This window comes from Cupressus sempervirens, chromosome 6, assembly GCF_028749045.1.
Source record: "Cupressus sempervirens isolate cs-2001-9-10 chromosome 6, ASM2874904v1, whole genome shotgun sequence".
NCBI classification, from domain to species: Eukaryota; Viridiplantae; Streptophyta; class Pinopsida; order Cupressales; family Cupressaceae; genus Cupressus; species Cupressus sempervirens.
The window spans coordinates 435,482,473-435,494,809 of NC_143123.1; positions in this window are offsets into that span (position 1 = coordinate 435,482,473).

Sequence of the window (12,337 nt, forward strand, 5' to 3'; positions counted from 1 at the left end):
AAATTGACTAAAACACCCTACTAAGCCCTAAAATCAGACATACTAATTTTTTGTTCTACATTCTCTTACCTCATCAAATCTTGTCTTGTGAGAGTCAATCAGTCAAAAGATCTTGATTATCAAAATTTCCTTCCTAGAATTGCTTGCAAGCAAACATGTTAGAAAATAATAAATTGCATTAGGTTTTAGCTTCAAAAATAGGTTAAATTGACACTTGAGGGCTTGAGAATTGGGGCATTATTTTAATTTCATGAGGGGAATATAATTCTATTATTTGTGCTCATGATGAATAACAGGATGCATTTGGCAAGTGCATGAAGTTGGGTACTCAGTATTGTAGAACAATAAACTTTAGCAAAAAAGTGGTTTTTGCAAATGGAATGGCCCTAGGAAAGTGTGCAGATAGATTGGTCAAGACTCAAAAACTAGGACACTTGAAGTATTTTTGGAGTGGAACATAGTGGTGTTAGAAATGCTTTAGAATAACTGGGAGGGGGTGGGTGTGAATCAGTTATTCAAGGTCCAAATGTCCAATTCAAACTTTTCATCAAGTAAAGTGTGCCCATCAAACTTATTCATTCATCCAAGCTTAAACATTCCTATTTAGCAAGTTACTATAAATCAACATGCAATCATAACGCATGAAAAGATCAACACATAACATAGTGATTTATGTGGAAACCCAATTTGGGAAAAACCACCAGTAACATGCTACTCAATTCTCACTCTTTGGAAGTGATGCCCTGTGAAAGTCCTACCCTATTAAAGGCTACAACACACTGTCAAATGTGACCTGGTTAAAGGATTTAACCACCCTATTAGAAGTGGGCATGGTTAGAGGACTTTAGAACATTCACTTGGAATGCCACCCTGTTAAAGGTTTTACAAATGGCTATTAAACCAACCAAAGTGGTGCAGGGCACCCTAGGGTTTTACTCCAAACCCTAGTAGTTTACTAGAGGGTGATCCTAGAGTAGATCACATAAAGAACAAGGGTTAGAGGTTTTATTGTTTTTAAATTCATATTGCATGGTCATGAGTCACATTGACTCATACCAAAATAGATGTGTGAAGTAGTAGTTATAATGGTGAACATAATATTATAGTTGAAGTTCTAAATGATTTATGAAGATATGCCAGCTATTCATCGCAACGACATGAGGAGAGTGAAAATGCATCTATAGGCATAAGATAATAAGTTCATCATAATTGCGTATAGGAAATGTGAGTACATAGGCTGTAACAATGGCAAGGTGATTGGACTCGACGTAAAGGCATTAAAGGGAAAGGATGTGTCCCCTGGCATACAAAATATAAATAATGGAAAGGTGTAATATATGTGTGAGTGGCAAGATCATAACAGTGTAATGGTGTCTCCATTTAGCGTACTAGAAAAAGAAGGGTAGAGAAGACTCTCCATGTATATGTGATGAAGGTAATGGAGGATCATAATAGGCATAAGGGACCATAAGGTAGGGTTACGCTGCAACAAAAGATGAAGACTCAACGTATGATCGGGACCCCAGTCAAAGATAAATTACGACACCACGACGAAGAAGGATAAAATGGGTTGACACATCAACATACTATGAGGAAGTTAAAAGGTTGGTTGTGACCAAAATAGAAGAATGACATGAAGGCAACAGTGCATACACGTTGACATTCATACTGATCATGACCTTGTCGACAGTTGTAGAGAGAAAAATGAAGAGCCATGGTAGTTAGAATCTATAGGTTGGCGAAACGGTTATAGTAAAGAAAATGCCGAGACTTATAATCGGGGGATCCTCCATTTTTAGGGTGGTTTTTTAGTTAGAGATTTAGTAGGCTAGTGAAGTAAAGAGATTTTTGAGTGTACTATAATTTTTGAATTTTCAATAAAGGAGAGTCTTCTATGTGTTTGGTGTGATTTCTAGTTGTTTTTCTGTATATTAGCAGACTACTGTAGAGTAGCATTTTTTTTCTATACAGTCTCTGTATCATGGATGCTTCTTTAATCTCATAATCAATTCCATGGGGGGTGAAAATCAAGAAGTATCCACTATGTATTTTTGTTCTATTTTTATGTTCATGACAGAGGGAAGGCTAGCTAGTCAAGTGGGCAAGTTCTAGATGAGCACTGAAGGTCCAGCTAGAGAACTTGTAGAAGGAGAGAGGAAGTGGAGAAGTTCCTCTAGGTTAGCATTTTTTAGTAGACCTATGAGACTCAAGTGTGAGTCCAAGGGATCCTAGAAGAGAGTAGGGTCTAAAATGGGATTCCTAGAAAAGGATAGGAGTCCAAAGTAACAGGTGACCTCCCCATCAGATTGGTATCAGAGCAAGTTAAGATTTTGGGATTACTTGTAGATGTATCGGACTACTGAGGAATTAGTAGGCGAATCAATCATGGTGACCGATGTGGAATTGGCCAAAGAGGTTAATGAGTAGAAGGAGAGAAATAGACTCCTTGAGGAAACTCTAGAGCTTATGAGAAAGCATCTAGATGAAGTTGTTGGTAAAGTAATAAGAGAAGCAAAGAGTTCAAGTAAAGGGGAAGCTATAGTAGAGGAGGATGTCATACCAGAACCAGACCCTCCTATACAAGAAGAACCATTCTTGAAAGCCATTAAGGCATTGAGTGGGAAAGCATTGGAAGGAGTACTTGTATTTGCTAGGAAGATGGATACTAAATTGGTAATGGAATGGATTGAATGCATGGAGAATCACTTCAATTGTGAAGGAGTAACTAAAGCACATAAAGTAAAAGTTACTAAGTCTTGATCAAGAGGAGCAGCATTAACTTGGTGGAAATTCATCCAAGAAGAAAGGGAAAGAGAGGGCAAAAAGCCTATTGCAAATTAGCAAGCTATGGTGTCTAAAATCAAGGAAAATTATCTTCCTGAAGACTATGAGATACAACTTTGTAAGAAGAGACAGAGTATGAAATAGAAGGACTTGGATGTGATTGCATATACAAAAGATTTGCATAAGCTTTGTTTGAGATCAAGGGCACAGGAAGAAGAAGTAGTGAAAGTTACTCAATATATAGGAGGCTTGAGAGAAAATATCTAGGAAGAGATAAGTCTATGGGCACCGACTACTATGCAAAAGTGTTTCTAGTTGGCTCTGAAAGTGGAAGAGAAAAATAAGAGAAGACAAGAACCTAACTATAAGAACAGAGGCAAAGGCAGAATTTTTCATAGAGGTGGATATAGGGGCAAAGATAATGAGTCTAGGACTCAAGAGGAATCCAAACTAGTGGAGCAGAGAAACCACAATAGTAATCACAGAGGAGGCTACCAGAGAGGTAGAAACTCTTACCATGGAGGTAGAGGAAGAAATAACTTCGATGGTAGAGGTTCACACTTTGCTACCATGAAGTGTTATAATTGTGGTAAATTGGGGCATCCTACTTATAGATGTCTAGATAAACCTTCATCTTCATAAGGTGAAAGGAGAAACAATTATGTCCAAGAGGACCAAGCCAGTTGTCATAATCAAGAGGTGAATCTTGATTCAGAGAAGGAAGAAAATCTCATGTTTCGCAGAATATTGCTGAAGCAACCGAGAAAGGAGGAGCCAAAGAAAAGGAGATCACTTTTTAGAGTGAAGTGTAAGCTACTTGGAAAAGTTTGTAAGGTGATTGTAGCTTCTAGATCTACTGACAACATCATCTTAGAGGGAGTAGTCCAGAAATTACAATTGGTAAGAATTCCTCATGACCATCCTTATAGAATTACTTGGTTAAACAAAGGTCACAAAGTGTTAGTAAATGAACAAGCTTGGGTAGAATTTTCCATAGGGGGATATCAAGACAAAATTTTGTGTGATATACTTCCAATGGATGCATGCCATCTACTATTGGGTAGACCATGGCAATATGACAAACATGCAGTCTACCATGGAAAGAATAACTTGTATACCTTGAAGAAGGATGGGACTACCTTCAAGATACAGTCACTAATGGAAGAAGGAGATGCAATAGTAGATCAAAAGATACTACTTATGAGTGGTAATGAATTCTTGAAAGACTTCAAGGAAGAAGAGGAAGTTGGGTTTGTTGTTCTAGTAAAACCTAGAGAAGAAGAGGTAAAGAAACAGAATGTGTTACCTAAGGAAGTCTAGGATGTGTTGGATAAGTATAGAGATATTATCAGTGATGGTACACTAGCCACACTGCCACCATAGAGAGTAGTCAATCATCAGATTGACTTTGTACCAGGAGCCTCATTGCCAAACAAGGCAACATACAAGATCATTCCTAAGTAGAACAAGGAGATAGCTAGGTAGGTCTAAGAACTGCTAGATCAAGGATTGATTAGGAAGAGCATCAGTCCATGTGTAGTACCAATTGTACTAGCACCTAAGAAAGGAGGTAAGTGGAGACTCTATATTGATTCTAGAGAAATAAATAGGATTACCATAAGATATAGGTTTCCTATTCCTAGAATTGAAGATTTAATGGATTGTCTAGGCAGTGCACAATATTTTTCCAAAATTGATTTGAAAAGTGGTTATCACCAAATTTGAATGAAGGAAGGTGATGAGTGTAAAAAATTCTTCAAAACTAATGAAGGTTTGTATGAATGGTTAGTTATGCCATTCAGTCTTACAAATGCACCCAACACTTTTATGAGACTAATGAATGAAGTGTTGAAGTATTATATATGTAACTTTGTAGTAGTTTACCTGGATGATATATTGCTTTATAGTAAGAGTAAAGAAGAGCATCTCAAGCACTTGGAGATTGTGTTGAGAAGGTTGCAAGAGGAGAAACTAGCCATTAACCTTGAAAAGTGTGAGTTCATGAAGAAAGAACTAGTTTACCTTGGTTTTGTTGTGTCACAGTGTAAGTTGAATATTGATGATGACAAGGTCAAAGCTATTTTGACTTGGCCTACACCGAAGATAGGTACAACTGTCAAAAGTTTCCATGGTTTGGCTCAGTTTTATAGGAAGTTCATCAGAAAATTCAATGGAATATGTGCTCCAATGTTGGACACTATCAAAGGTGGAGTGAAGAAAATTTGTGTGGATAGATAGGGCAAATGAAGGATTTGAGAGCCTTAAGAAAGAGGTAGCTACTAAGCTAGTTCTAGTACTACCTAGTTTTGAGAAGCTATTTATAGTGGAGTGTGATGCTAGCAACATTGCTGTTGGAGCAATCTTGAGTCAAGAGGGAAGACTTGTTTCCTTTTTTAGTGAAAGGCTAAATGAAGCAAAGTCAAGGTATTCTTCCTATGATCTTGAATTGTATGCATTAGTGCAAGCACTAAGAAAGTGGAGACACTATTTATTGCCCAAAGAATTTGTAGTGTACACTGATAACCAAGCTTTAAGCTTTATAAATACTCAAGAGAAGCTCAGTCTGCAACATATTAAGTGGATGGAATTTTTACAGTCCTATACATTCACCATTAAACATAAGAAAGGTCAAGTGAATAAGGTAGTAGATTCTTTAAGTAGAAGATTGCTAACAGTGTAGGATATTCAGCTAAGGAGTATTGGATTAGAAGAATTTAAAGATCTCTATACAGGAGATGAAGATTTTTCAGAAGCCTACAAGGTATGCTCATCTTTTGAAAATCATTTTCATAGTGATTTCGCTAATTATACCTTGCAAAATGGTTTTCTATTTAAGGACAATCAACTGCGCATTCCAAGGGGTTCAATGAGAGAGAACCTGATATAGGAGAAACACAATGGATGCTTGAGTGGGCATTTTGTATTGAACAAGACTCTAGAATTGGTGAGTAGATACTATTACTGGCCGAAAATGCAGAAAGATGTAAGAAGATATGTAGAGTAGTGTACAATTTGTCAGAAAGCCAAGGGGACCTCATCAAATGCTATCAAGGTTCATGGATTTCTAGTTAGTATAGTGTCTGATAGGGATGTAAAATGTATGGGTCATTTTTGGAAGACATTATGGAAAAGATTGGGCACAAATTTGTCCCACAGTTCTACATACCATCCTCAAACTGATGGTCAGATTGAAGTTGTAAACAGAGTATTGGGAAATCTTCTTAGATGTTTGACAAAGGAATATGGACAAACTTGGGATCAAGTGATACCATAGGAAGAATTTTATTACAATGAAAACATCAATAGGACTATAGGGAAAAGTCCTTTCTAGATTGTGTATGGAATGCATCCACGAGGAGTCTGTGAACTCAGAGAGCTGAAAGAATAGTGAGTGATCAATGCACATGCTGAGGATTTCACTTAGTCCATGAAGGGGGTGCATGACTAGGTGAAAATAACTTTGGTTGAAGCAAATCAAAAGTTGAAGGAGAAGGTAGATGAAGGAAGGAGAGAAGTACAGTTTCAAGTTGGGGACTTAGTAATGGTGCATCTAAATAAGGCCAGATTATAGAAGGGAGTTCCTAGAAAATTGCAAATGAGAAAATAGGTCCTTGTAAAATTTTGGAGAAGTATGGGTAGAATTCCTATAAGGTAGATTTACCTAATGATCTGGATATATCACCTATTTTTAATGTGTAGGATCTAATTATCTATAGGGGACTAGAGATGACTGAGAGCACTTAGAAAATAGAGATAGATAGAGATGTTTGAGACATCAAAGTACAACCCTAGCCAAAATTTCAAGCTGAGAGAATACTAGATTCATAGGTTAAGAAAACAAATTGATGCAGGGTTTATAGAGAATACCTCATACAATGGAGAGGGTTTCCAGTTATAGAAGCCACATGGTTAGATGAGGAAGAATTCAAAAAAAAAGGGGATTAGTTCGGCATTGCTGCCGACTAATCAAAATTGACATCTCCTTCCCAGAGGGAGGAGTATGGTGTAGGGTACCCTAGGGTTTTACTCTAAAGGGTGATTCGAGAGTAGATCACATAAAGAACAAGGGTTAGAGGTTTTATTGTTTTTAAATTTGTACCACATGGTCGTGAGTCACATTGACTCATACTAAAATAGATGTGTGAAGTAGTGATTATAATGGTGAATGTAACATTGTAGTCAAATTTCTAAAGGAATTACTAAGATACGTCGACTGTTCATCACAACGGTGTGAGGAGAGTGAAAATGCATCTGTAGGAATAAGATAATAAGTTCATCATAATTGCGTATAGGGCATGTGAGCGCACAGGCCGTAAGGGTGCCAAGGTGATTGGACTCAACATAAAAGAATTAAGGGGAAAGGATGAGTCCTCGGGCATACAAAATATAAATAATTAAAAGGAATAATAGGCATGTGAGTTGCAAGATTGTAACAACATAATGGTGTCTCCATTTAGTGTACCAACGAAAGAAGGGTAGAGAAGACTCTTTGAGTATACGTGATGAAGGCATCAGAGGATTGTAACAGGTGTAAGGGACCATAAGGTAGGATTACACCGCAATGAAAGATGAAGACTCGATGTATGATTTGGATAATGAGTTTAGCATATGATCGGGACCCCAGTCAAAGATAAATTATGATGCCATGACAGAGAAGGATAAAATGGGTTGACATGTCAACATACTATGAGGAAGTTAAAAATTTAGTTGTGACCAAAATAGAAGAATGACATGGAGGCAATAGTGTATACACATCAACATTCATATTGATGATGACCTCATTGATGGTTGCAGAGAGAAAAATGAAGAGCCATGGTAGTTAAAATCTACAAGTTGGTGAAATGGTTACAGTGAAGAAAATGCTGAGACTTATAATCAAGGGATCCTCTATTTTTAGGGTGGTTGTTCAGTCAGAGATTTAGCAAGCTAGCAAAGTAAAGAGATTTTTGAGTGTAATGTAATTTCAAATTTTGAATAAAGGAGTCTTTTGTGTGTTCGATGTGATTTCTAGTTGTTTTTCTGTGTACTAGTAGACTTTTGTACAGTAGCATTTTTTTTTCTATACAGTCTCTGTATCATGGATACTTCTTGACTCTCATAATCAATTCCATGTGGGGTGAAAGTCAAGAAGTATCCATTTTGTATATTTGTTCTATTTTTATGTTCATGATAGAGGGAAGGCTAGCCAGTTGAGTGGGCAAGTTCTAGGCGAGCACTTATGGCTCAACTAGAGAACTTGTAGAAGGAGACAGGAAGTGGAGAAGTTCCTCTAGGTTAGGGTCTATTAGTAACCCTACAAGACTCAAGTGTGAGTCTAGGGGATCCTAGAAGAGAGTAGGGTCTAGAGTGGGATTTCTAGAAAAGGATAGGAGTCTAGAGTAGCAGATGACCTCCCCATCACTAAGTCCATAGGATTTTCTTTTACCCTAACTGATACAATTGCTAGAGAGTAAAAATAAGGAGTTTAGACTTGATTAAACCATACAACTTATCTTGTAGATTTTAGATCACTTCTTCAGCTCATAACATTGCCTAGCTTTTAGTCTCTATATTTCTAATAGCTTGCCCTCCTTTCAAGCTTTGTCTCCCTGAGTCTCCATACTCATTGTACCACTACAATCCTCTATTTTTGACCACTTATTGAAGTAGAGTCTCTATGCTTTGTGCTTTCCTTCTCTTAGATGCCTTTTCCTTGACACCCTTACAACCACTTCACAATTTGGCACTCCAACAACTCTTGCTTCTAGGTCTTTGACTTCTTAAATATAAGTCTAGAATTTATTTTCCCGCTTGATTCTTCCCTCCTTTTATTTTTATTTGAATGGGTTAGGTAGGATTCATTGAATCTAACCCACATTTTGTTCCTTCTAGAAACATCATGAAGAATCCTCTTGAATTTGCTCAAAAATGATTTACATAGAATTCTGTGCCACCAGCTCATCATCCTTATCCTCCAACTAGTTAAAAAAATTCAAGGTAACAACGTTGTTGGCTCAGATCTGGAAAATTTTTGACATTTCCAATAATGCAGCAGCTCGACACTATTGAAATTTTGGTGCTTGGCACCTAATGTGTTACTCAACATCAACTATGTTTTACTAATGCTCGATGCCTATTGTGGATTCAATTGGCATCCACTAAGATTTTCTTTTTACTGAGCTCCTTCTATATCACTCGGCACTTGAACTTCACTCAGCACTTGAAGTTCACTCGGCACACACAAGATTTTCCATTTTCTTGGCTCTAACTAAAAATTTGCACGGCTTAAACTAGCTTTCTTGACACCTACTAATGAACTTAGTTTAAGCTTTGTAGTCAACCTTGTTTCAACTTATACTTCCAGTGTTTCTAACTGTGGCCTCCCTCTGTATCTTTGAGTATGTTATCAATACATCATTTAACCATTGTCTTAGCTGATCCTTGCATTTCATTACAAAACCATAACTTAACCTTTCCCTTAGGTGCTCTTTTTACATCTTGTTGATTAAATCATCTTCATCAATCAACTAAGTGATAGTACTTGGATCTTATTAGCAATTCTCATTCCTACAAATAGCAGGTTTGACATCAATGATAAAATAACGATTGAAAACATTATTTTAACAACAATCTCCCCCTTTCAATCAATATTCTTCTCACAATGATCTTTTCAATCAGATTTCCAACAACTGGTACAAACCATTTGATCTCATTATTCACGGATTATGAGTTATTACATCCCGAATAGGGTTACTAATAAATCTACATTTCTTGATGCCAGTAAAAAGTTATAAATTACATTCAGAATTGCATTTGAAAAATGATCAAATAGATTTTTCATAAGCTCAAATTGCAAAAGGAATTTTCTCGGTAGGGTCAATTGGGTCAAAGTTATAATTAGTCAAATAGGACTTCTTGGATTTTTGAGAAATATGCATCATCATGAAAGAGATAAGTAATCAAATTTGAGGGATTCAAAATTTAGAAAAAACATATTGAAATGAATAAAAATTGAAACATAGGTTCTCTAATAGGAATACTAAATACTTCCAAAGTGGCGAGTCATGAAACATAACTGGGTGCAAGATATTCAAATGCAAACTAGGCCTTCTATCGCTATTTGACACTTCAACAAAAATGCATAATTGAACATTGCTCAATATGGAACTTTGCAGAATTACTTGGAATGAAACTTTATCATTATAGGACATATGGATATGTTGAATTCAAGGTGTTAGAATCATAAAAAACCTCTTAGGCTGCACAAGAATGACTAGGTATACAAGAAAGAAAATATGTTTATAGGGCTCAAATGGACTTAAAAGTTTGGAATGGTACTCAAAATGGGAATGTAATTTTGAGTGCCATGAGAAGTGATTGGAAAATTCTTGTCTTAAGGCTAGTCTCCACCTTGGCCAATAGACTGAGTTGGACCTGCTGATGTTGAAGTACCAACTGAGGCTGTAGTTTTTGTAGTTTATTAGGAAGCTCTAGAAGATACTGCACTAGGAGAACCAATGCTTCCTGTCCTCTTCTCCCTTACACAGGTCCACTCTACGTACTTGTCTGTCCTCTTAATAATTTTGTGCATCAAGACCTCTATGCTATCAATGATAGGACCTGTAGGTGTGGCTGATATAATGGGAGTGCCTTTGATCTACTCCTAAGATGAGGGATGCATGTAGGAGCCATTATCTACAAGGTTAGAAAAATCAATAGAATTATTATACAATTTAACTTCATCAATTGTTAACTAGGAGCAAAACTTCTCCTAGGTTTGATACTCATTGAGACATCCCACCCAGTAATCTTCAATGCCTTGAAAATTTCTGTAGGCATATCCTAGGTTTAAATGATCCCTCAAAAAGTTCACTTGGTCATATTGAAGCCTAATTATCTCATTATCAATCAATTTGATCTTAATTTGAAAATTCTTCCCAAGACTCTGAGCATCGGATCTAGAGGCATAGGAATAGGGTCCAACCACTATGGGCAAGGAAATCCTAACTATATTCTTCACATTTGAACACAAGGTGTTCACTTCAAGAATTTGTTGACATAATTCAAAAAGAACAACCTTGTTCTCTAGCTATCTTTTAAATCCTTCAATTCACTCTCTAGGCCTATAAGCTTATCATAACCTATAACTCTGATTGCCTTTTCTATGACTGCACATGATGTAGTTCTCGATAAATAGTCATTTTAAAATACTTTGATGAAACAAATTTTAGGAAATTTTGATGAAGTAGATGTAGGAATCTGAAAGTTGGATCCAAACAAATGAAATAAAGTTTAGCCAACAATTATGATGATAGGATTTGTATTAAATTTCATAACCAACATCTATTGCAACTTTCTATTTTCATGCACATAAAAAGTCATAACCCCAAAATCCTTGTTACTTTACTTTAAGTAAAGTCTTATCATTAAAATCCATTTACTAAAACAAGCACTTTAATAACTTTAGTTTAGTGGATAGTGCTTTGTTTCCCTTTAGAATCTAGAATGAAGGAATGCTTGACAACTTCACATGTGCTGGGAGGTAGAAAAAGTCAAATTTTCTTTAAACCCAACTTTTCTTAGATTCATAATCATAGTGCAAGGAATGATATTTCAATAGCTTGCACACTTCATTCTTTAGTTTTCCACCCTAAGCATTTAACACTTGATTTTCCTTATGTAGGGGTCACACCTTCATAGCTTACTTCATTGGAAGCATCTTTTGATCATCTCCAAATAATATTTGCATATTAAAGTTACTTGGTTTTCTATTTTCAAAGCCTTTTAAGAAGTAGGATTTTACATTACCTATGTTACCCTTATTTTAACACCAGCATTCTAAACTTTCAAGTCAACTCCCTAAAGTAAATTTTGTGCAATTTTTTTTATCACTGATGATAGTTTATGAAGTATAACCTATGAAGAAGATAGAGTTATGAAGATATGTTTAGGTGGAACCATCAAATTCAGCACTTCAATTTGTGCTTCATTTTAAGATTGGGTTTGCACAAGGGTGAATTGTTAATACATTTCAAGGTGCAACATACCCATGCAAAGTTGAACTTGAACTTGAACCAGAGGTTTCAACTTCAACTTCAACTTCAACTTCAAGTTCGAGTTAAAACTTTAGTCTGCAAAATCAAAGTTCAGAGCTCAAATTTATCAGTATAGATGTGCAGCCTAATTTTCCAAACATAAATCTATGTTCTCAGAATCAGAATTTCATGCTAGATCATAGGTGAAGCTTGAAGGATTTCCTTTGTAAATTTCATACCTTTTTAACAAGGTAAAAAAGTTCAACAGGTTCAAATGGCTCAAGTACCCCAGATTGAAGCTCAACTTCAGATTCAGAGTTATGTTCAAAGAAATGATCATGGGTGTATTTCAATGGTTCAAAGTTTCAAAAATTGAAATGTGCAAGAAAAACTCAAATCCATAGTTCGATGTTGAGGTGTAAGAACATCAACTCAGGTTCTAAAACATAGCTTGTTGGTTTTGAGTCGAATGATTCAGTAATGTAGGTTCAGTGGTTCCATAATGCACTTTCAAGTGTCAAAGTTGAAGTTGAACCTTC